Here is a 9,436-nt window from a genome sequence, read left to right as displayed (position 1 = left end):
ATAACGGTTATGGCAGTCCATTCTCCCTGCAGCACGGACTACACTGCCTATGATGCTACATTCTTTAGAGCTATACCTGTAGCATTCTGCCTGTTAGCTTAGCACAACAACAACAACAGGCGCTCTCTCACCCAGGAAACACGCAGAGAGAGCGTCACCCTGTAACCATGGCAACCGTAACACTGCCGCCTGGAACAACAGAACGTAGCTGTCAAACAAAACCCAAACAGTCCTGACCCGCCACAATATGAAACAGGGAAGTACCGCCGTGTAATCCATTTATTTCAACAAAGTAACTGTATTCTAAATACCACCTTTTTAAACGGTAACTGTAACGGAATACAGTTACTCATATTTTGTATTTTAAATACGTAACGGCGGTACATGTATTCCGTTACTTCCCAACACTGCACATAGACACAGACAACCATTGGCACAGACACTGTGGGAGGAAGCCGGAGTACCCGCAGACAACCCAAGCAATCATGGTGGTTAGCACTGTTGCCGCACAGCAAGAAGGTCCTGAGTTCAATTCCACCATCAGGCCGGGGTCTTTCTGTTTGCATGTTCTCCCCGTGTTTGTGTGCGTTCTCTACAGGTACTCTGGCTTCTTCCTACATTTCAAAGACATGCAGTTAGTGGCGATAGGTTAATTAGTAACTCTAAATTCCCCGTGGGTGTGAGTGTGAATGGTTGTCTGTCTCCATGTGTTAGCCTTTTGTAAATAAATAGAGACCCTGGAGAGGTCAGGTGTCTATCACAGGGCTAACACTGTATAAAAGGCTCTGAGATTTTATGTTCCTGAAATATTGTTCTGAGTGAGGTTATGGGAAATGACGTAAGCATGAGTTTGATGTGCTGTGCTGCTGCTCCAGAGGGAGAGAGGGTACTTCTGGGTCGGTTTTTGGTTATCACCTCATGATGTAAGCTGTGTTCCTGTTTGCAATCCTTCACAGTGATACTCCAAGTGTTAAGTCAATGCCTGAAAGTAAGTTACCTTAAATATGTTTATTTGCAAACTCGGCTTGAATTACTTTCTACTGAGTTATAACCAATGTTCCCTCTAATTTTTCATGTGTCTGAGCAAACACACAAACTCCCTGAGCGATCCCTTGGACCACTGTGAGCAACATTAAACATGTGCACTGTGGTCACGCCAGCATCGAATCCATCCAAGTTACATGGTTTATTAAAATAATCAAATTACAGCATTTACATTTATGTTAGACTACTTTTAATTAACTGCTTTAGCCCACTTACAATGAAAATTTTAAAAAAAACAACAAATCTTGTTCATGACCTGTGTAGTATGTTAACACTATTGGAAGTAAAAATAACTTGAACTCTAACTTTGAAAACACACTTTCATTTTTTTTTTTTTTTTATAAAGCTCTGACTTGCATTAAGAGTCTGTGGTCTGGGAGAGAGTCCTGGTGTCTCTGTCTGCAAAATACAGTAAATAATGACCAATGCTGGGCAATTAATTATATAGTCACTTCTTCAAAAAAGTTACTGAGCTTTGCAACAAAGTTTTTTGCAGCTATTTACCTAAAAATGCAGCCAAGGTGTTTTTTTAGATATTTAGAATTTTGAAAACACAACTTTCTTCTTCTTCTTCTTCTTCTTTTTTATAAAGCTCTGACTTGTATTATGAGTCTGTGGTCTGGGAGAGAGTCCTGTAAATCTCTGTCTGCAAAATACAGTATATAAAGACCAATGTTGGTCTTTATATACTTTATATAACATTCAGCAGTCGCCTCATTGTTCTGACAAACACAACAAAACTATTGACTACACTACACACTAACTACACAAGACAACACACTAACTTTAGCCTCCAAACAAGCTAAACGTCGCAAATCTCTCACATCTCAAAACACCGCCGTCAAACTTCCCCCCTTCCTAAACAACTAAATACCATGTTGCTATATCATTTTTTGATTGGTCGACATGGTACATTTTCCCGCCAATAGGAAAGAGTAGGGGGTTTTCTTTGGTTTTGTTTTTGCTCACAAGCGGAGAGTGCCTTTGAGCGCTTTCTCTATAGTATATATAAACAACGATAGTATTCAGGAAGAAAACCAAATATTGCATATTTTTTTATCATAACTCTGGTTTTACGTGGCCTATCAACACAATTTAAAAACTAGTATAAAGTCCACACTTTTCCTGTCAATTGTTCCGTCTGTCCTGCTCACATCTCCAATGGTTGTACACGTTGTCATTAACGTGGCTTCACTCCACATCAGCCACGCTGCTCTGCTAGCTAAAACACTGGTGTCAGCACATAAGGACGCTGTCATAGCCTGTCAACGACGTTGATTAGCTGCGTATATGCGAATGTGAATCGCATCATTGGCTGGAGCAGCCAGTCACCGGTCACTTACTGACTCACATTGGAAAACCGAATGAATTGTTAAAGTATTTATTTTAGTTTCAATTCAGGTTAGATTTTTTTTGTGTGCAGAGACCGTGCCAGCAGTGCGCGATTGCACATGCGCACAGCTTAGAGGGAACATTGGCTATAGCGCGTTTTCATGCGGTGAATAAGGCATGTGCCGCCATAGTGTAGTAATTTTATTCAGCCACACGATGGCGCATTTAATGATGGTTAGAGACGGTGAATGTCTCTGCTTGTAGTATGACGTTACCACTGTGTTTAATCTGAGTTCTCTATGTTTGAACCTAGTAATGTAATATTTATTGGTTTATATATTATGTCATGGACATTATATGGATAGATCGATGTGTAACTTTATCTTACTTTATATTTTGAGTTTATATTAGTTGAACCAGTGTTGCTGTAATATATTTGGTCTACGGCAACTTATTATTTACTACAGACTATTGGCAACATTGAGCATTGAAGTGACGATAAACCAGCTGACTGTGACAGTTCAGCAAAGTGGAAGCCTCTTGTCCTCCTTCCTGTGTTCTGACCGACACACCATCTTGTTAGCTGCTGAACCTAAAATAACCACCCCTCACCTATTACTCCTCAATAAACACAGAGGAGAACAACCATTCACATCTATGAGCAATTCAGAGTAATCTGTAAACCTAACCTCCCTAACTGCAAGTCTTTGGACTGTGGTAGGAAGCCAGATTATCTGGACAGAACCCGTGCAGACACGGGGAGAACATGCAAATCCCAGCCAGATGGTGGATTTGAACACAAGACTTTCTTGCTTCTTGGAAATGGTGCTAACCACCATGCCACTGTGCCATGTTTCACGGTTTTAGATAACTGACAGCCTGGAATGGTTATTAAACTGCACTGGTTAAACAGTCTCAGCAGTCTCTGCACTTTGCATTTTGGATGAGGAGAGCACAGCTTTCTCCTCCATCATCTCCACTTCCTACTGAGGCAGCATCAAAAGTGTGCTGAGCAGCTGTGTCTTCATCTGGTTTGACAGCTTCAAGGCCTCAGAGAGGAAATCACTGCAGAGAAGATCATCAGGACTTCTCCTCCATCCATCCAGGATGTCGAGCACAGATGCTGTCTCAGCAGAGTCCATAACATCATCAGAGACTCCACCCACCCCCACCATGCACTGTTCTACCTGCTGCTTTATTTATTTTTATATTCGATGACGAGTAAATGCACTGGAATTTCATTCTGATGTGCACTAACTGCTCCGAATGACAACAAACTGGCGATTCTATTTTATTCTATAATCATAAATAAATGAAATAACTAAATGAAAGAAGAAAGTTGCTACATTTCTGCAAGTCAGTACTTTCTTTGAATAACAACATGAATTATAATTTCGTTCAATGTATAGAAAAAGTTCCTGTTTCAGACATTTGTTAACAAATAAACAAACTAATCTCTTTCATAACTCTTTACAATACAGAGATAAAGAGACATTTAATAGGAACACAAACACACATATGACAAATAAATAACAAATAACAAATCCAAACCTTTGCTTTAATGTTCTGCAGGTTCTTTTCAGCTTTCTCCCTCCTCCCTTGTTCCTCCAGGAGTTTCCTCCTTGAAGTTATTGGCAACTGAGAGATGGCAGACAAACAAAGTACAAATACTTGTTACTGTACTTCAGTAGAATTTTCAGGTATCTGTACTTTACTTGAGTATTTATTTTTATGAGAACTTTTTAAGTTTACTTTAGTTATTGCGCATTGGATATTCATCACTTTGAGCCTCCAAACATCAAACCAATTTGAGCCAGGATGAGGATGTCGCATAAATACAGATGACATGTGCCAAAGTCAGGAGTTAAAGTGTGTGTGTGTGTGTGTGTGTGTGTGTGCGCAAAGGTGGTTTATGAGGACATTTCACAAGAATACACGCCACACTGTCCGGACATTTGGAATTATGAGGACAGGGCCGATGTCCTCACAATTCATGGAATGAAAACTCGATGTGAGGGTGCTTAAATAGGTGTCAAAAGCCTAAATTCAAAATTTCAGCGAAATCGAAAAAAAGTCCTTACTATTCACAATTACCCAACTTTTGTGTATAATCTGCGTATCAACACAGCTCCCCTGTAGACCGGTTTGGGTACTGCACCTGGTCATGAATATTCACACAACGTGTATTTTTTAAGGCTTCTGATTGGCTAACAGCCGGAAGGTCCCTATAATTACGGTTTTTGTCAGATAGTGTGTGTTACATAAAACAATTCTGTGTTCTGATTGGCTGGCAGGCAGAAGGTCCTTATAATTACGTTTTTTTTTTTAAAAAGATTGTGTGTTACATAACAAAGTTCTGTATTCTGACTGGCTGACAGTTGGAAGGTACCCATTGTTGTAGTTTTTATTAAAAATAGTGTTTCAAAACATGACCATAGATAAATCCTTAAAACTCTGTTAAATTTAAAACTCCACTTTCAGTGATACTGAGATGACTAAACTACTTAATCTAGCACTTAATATATACTGTAGTTATGCTTTATTAACTCTTGACTGTGTGATGGTTAATTTTTTAAGCATTTCTTTTTTCATATTTTGCTCTAGGAATCCTTTATATTATATATATTATATGTATTATTATATATTATAATAGAGGAGAGGAGAAAAGTGCGACCGCCTTCGTCAAGAGCAGTTTTCCTATTTTATTGTGAAGGTCCTGTGTTTCCATGTTCATTCTGTTCAGTTTTGCTCCCCCTGTCTCGTTATGGTTATTCGTGTTACTGTGTTCCTTGTGTGTTCTCACTTCCTTCTTATCCTTCTGTGTATTTAGGTCAGTGTCTCCCTCAGTCCTGTGTTGCTTCCTCCCTCCTTACTATGTGCGTGTCCCTGTGTCCTTCCTCATGTATTTAGGGCTCCAATTATAGTTCATGTTATTTTTCCCAGTTTCGGTTTTGTATGACTTTTTTGTGCTCAGTAATAAAGCTGTATTTTGAGTTCACATTTCACCCTAGTGAGTTTGCGTTTGGGTCCTATCCTGCATGAAATCAGCTGCTTTATGACACCATCTGTCATGGCTGGGCAACACTCGTTGCCTTGTTGTTGTTCGTGTGTAATTTACGTTGAGTACGCTAACCACGTTATTAAATTAATGCACGTAAGGTGAACTAGCAAACACCGTCATATTTACATGCGGCTGTCTTCTTGTTTGATGGCAGATACTCCCTTCACCCTGGCCAAAGGCTAAAATGACCAAAGAAAAAGAGGGAAACAGCTAAACATGAGAGGTTTTTGGATAAAGTTTGTGTTTTTTTCCATTGTTTAAGCACTGCTTCCAGCCAAGAGTAATGCCATAAATCCCCTATAGCTGCAGAAACGGCTAACATTCTTATCTTTTTACAAAAAAACAGCTAAACATGAGAGGTTTTTGGACAAAGTGTGTGTTCTCCATTCTTTAAGCACCGGTTCAAGCACCGTTTAAGCACCGGCACCGTTTCAAAAGTACCGGTTTGGTACTGGTATCGGATAAAACCTAAACGATACCCATCCCTAATCATCAGTGCATCAGGAAGATAAACACAAGTGATTAGGTGCTTAGTAAATAGTTCAAGCAGCTGAAACCTCAGGAGGAGGAGGTGGAGCAGGAAGCATCATGGAAGGACAAACCCTTGTAGGATGAAGCACTAATCAGGGCTCCAAGTGCAAGACCAGTAGAGGCTGGTGTTTACCACACCAGGCAGGACCCTAGATCCAGTCTGTGCAAAGATGCCTGCCATATATGATCTCTCACCTTCTCAACAAAATCCAAAGGGTTCTGGATGTGGTGTTTGGAGCTGCTTATAAATGGGTTGTGGACAGAAGACAGAAATGTTGAGATGTTATAGGTGACCAAATTGATCATCCAAACAATTGTTCTTAAACATACACCCTGGCCTCATCAGTTCTCATGGCCACTGATCAATGGTCATGACAAATTGGATACTAATGATCATGGAACTGACCTCACAGCCCATTGTTGATGCTAGTTTCTGTCATTATGTAAATGTACTGTTTATAAGGTTGGGGAAACCTGCAGTAGGCTGAGACTGAAGAATTCACCAGTTGGGGATGAAACATTTCTAAAAATCACTAAAAATAGTATGTCCAGATGAACAGATTCAGCATTCTGGTACTCTTTAAAGAATGTAAAAGTAAGGTTTGAGATTAGCCTATAATTAGATAAGTCAGCTGGGTAAAGTGATGACTTTTCTCTTGTTTATAGTCCCCTCATGCTTCAAGAGGACCACCGTCCTGAAGAAACCTAATGTGAGCTGACTCAGTGACTGTCACCCAAGAGCACTTACGCCCATTGTTATGAAGTGCTTTGAGCATATAGTCAAAGTTCACATCACATCTTCAATGCCATCTCGACCAGTTTCAGTTTACCTACAGGCCAGAAAGATCCACAGATGATGCAATAGCATTAGCTCAGCATATTGCCCTCTCCCACCTGGATCATAAAACACATGCAGTGGTGTGAAAAAGTATTTGCCCCCTTCCTAATTTCTTAGTTTTTTTTATTTTATTTTTTTGCATATTTATCACACTCACATGTTTCAGATCATCAAACACGTTTTCATATTACACAAAGATAATATGAGCAAATACAAAATTTACTAAGGGAAATAAGCTATCCATACCTACCCGGTCCAGTGTGAAATAGTAACTGCCCCCTCTTGTTAAATCATCAATTAACAGTTTTTGTAAAGCTGAGTTCAGTTTCACTGGCCACACCCATACCTGATTATTACAGACCTGCTGAATGAAGAAATCACTTAAAGAGAACCTGTCTGACAAAGTGAAGAAGGCTAAAAGATCTCAAAAAGCCAAAGAGCTTCACAATCTACAAAAACAATATGAGAAACAAAGTCATTGACATCTATCCATCTGGGAAGGGTTACAAAGACATTTCCATCGCTTTGGCACTGCAGAGAGTCATTATCCACAAATGGAGAAGACTTAAAACAGTGCTGAACCTTCCCAGGAGCAGCCTGCCTACCAAAATTACTCTAAGAGCGCACTGCCGACTCATCAAGGAGGTCACAAGAGAACAGCCAGAACAGCATCTAAAGAACTGCAGACCTCACTTGTCTCAGTTAAGATCAGAGTTCATTATTCAACAATAAGAAAAAGTCTGGGCAAAAATGGCATCCATGGGAGAGGTCCAAGGAAAAAACTACCATTGACCAAAAAGAACACAAGGGCTCCTCTCATATGTGCCAAAAAACATCTTAATGATCCTGAAGACTTTTGGGAAAATATTCTGTTGACTGACAAGACAAAAGATGAACATTTTGGAAGCTTTGAATCCCGTTACATCTTTTATCAAACTAACACAACATTTCATAAAAAGAACATATAGCAACAGTCACACATGGTGGTGTTATGTGATGGTCTGGAACTGCTTTGCTTCATGACACCTTGCTGTAATTGATGGAACCATGACTTCTGCTCTCTACCAGAAAATCCTGAAGGAGAATGGCCGGCAATCAGTTCATGTCCTGAAGTGGACATGAACTGAACATGAACTCATGAAGTTGGGTACTTGGGTTATACAAAAGGACAATGATCTGAAACACATCAGTAAGTCCACCTTTGACTGGTTAAAAACCCTCAAAAGGAAACCAAAATAAAGGTTTTGGATGGGCAGGTGACACTACCATCATTCGTTGCATTTCAGATGGAGACGAGTCTGCTTACAGAGCAGAGGTGAGAGCCCTGACATGGTGTCAGGAAAACAACCTACTGCTACCTACCCTGTCACTTGGTGTTCGCTCGCTCTGTAGTAGAGTATCACTTCCTGTTCCTGCTCAAACACAGTGGTGTTTCTGAGTAGCTTATTTGCTTAGCAGTTTAATTAACAACTTTTAAATACATTCTTTTTTCAGAGTATAATCTTCACGTGCTTCATCCGAAGCACACTTTCTGTGTACTCACTACCTAATTTATAGCCAAAGTTTTCACTCACTGTCTCTGTACTGTTTTGCTAGCTTAGCTTAGCTCGTAGCCGGCTCGTTAGCACCATGGCTACTTCACCTGTCCCTCCTGCACTTTCTTGCTCATTGTGTCAGATGTTTAGTTACTCCTCGGCCTCCTTTAGCAGTAATGATATCTGTAACAAATGTAGCATATTTGCAGCTCTGGAGGCCAGGATTACTGAATTGGAGACTCGGCTTTGCACCCTTCATTCACCCTTAGCTAGCCAGGCCCCTGTAGCTGGTGCAGCCGAAGATAGCGTAGGCCCCGCTAGCTGTTCCCCGGCAGATCCCAAGCAGCTGGGGAAAGAGGGCGGCTGGGTGACGGTGAGGAGGAAGCATAGTCCTAAACAGAAGCCCCAGGTACACCACCAACCCGTTCATGTGTCTAACCGTTTTTCCCCACTCTGCGACACACCCGCTGGGGGTCAAACTCTGGTAATTGGTGATTCTGTTCTCAGACATGTGAAGCTAGAGACACCGGCAACCATAGTCAATTGTCTTCCAGGGGCCAGAGCAGGCGACATTGAAGGAAATTTAAAACTGCTGGCTAAGGGTAAACGTAAATTCAGTAAAATCATAATTCACGTCGGCAGTAATGACACCCGGTTACGCCAATCGGAGGTCACTAAAATCAATATTGAATCGGTGTGCAACTTTGCCAAAACAATGTCGGACTCTGTAGTTTTCTCTGGTCCCCTCCCCAATCAGACCAGGAGTGACATATTTAGCCGCATGTTCTCCTTAAATTGCTGGCTGTCTGAGTGGTGTCCCAGAAACGATGTGGGCTTCATAGATAATTGGCAAACCTTCTGGAGGAAACCTGGTCTTGTTAGGAGAGACGGCATCCATCCCACTTTGGATGGAGCAGCTCTCATTTCTAGAAATATGGACAAATTTATTAAACCCCTCAAAATATGACTATCCAGAGTTGGGACCAGGAAGCAGAGTTGCAGTCTTACACGCCTCTCTGCAGCTTCTCTCCTCCTGCTACCCCCCCAAAAACCCATCTTCATAAAGACTGTGTCTGCTTCCAAAAAGAAAAAAAA

The sequence above is a fragment of the Neolamprologus brichardi genome, chromosome 3 (assembly GCF_056152115.1).
Source record: "Neolamprologus brichardi isolate AB-2024 chromosome 3, ASM5615211v1, whole genome shotgun sequence".
Classification (NCBI taxonomy): Eukaryota; Metazoa; Chordata; class Actinopteri; order Cichliformes; family Cichlidae; genus Neolamprologus; species Neolamprologus brichardi.
The sequence above is the reverse complement of the archived record's forward strand: the minus strand, read 5'-3'. Positions refer to the sequence as shown.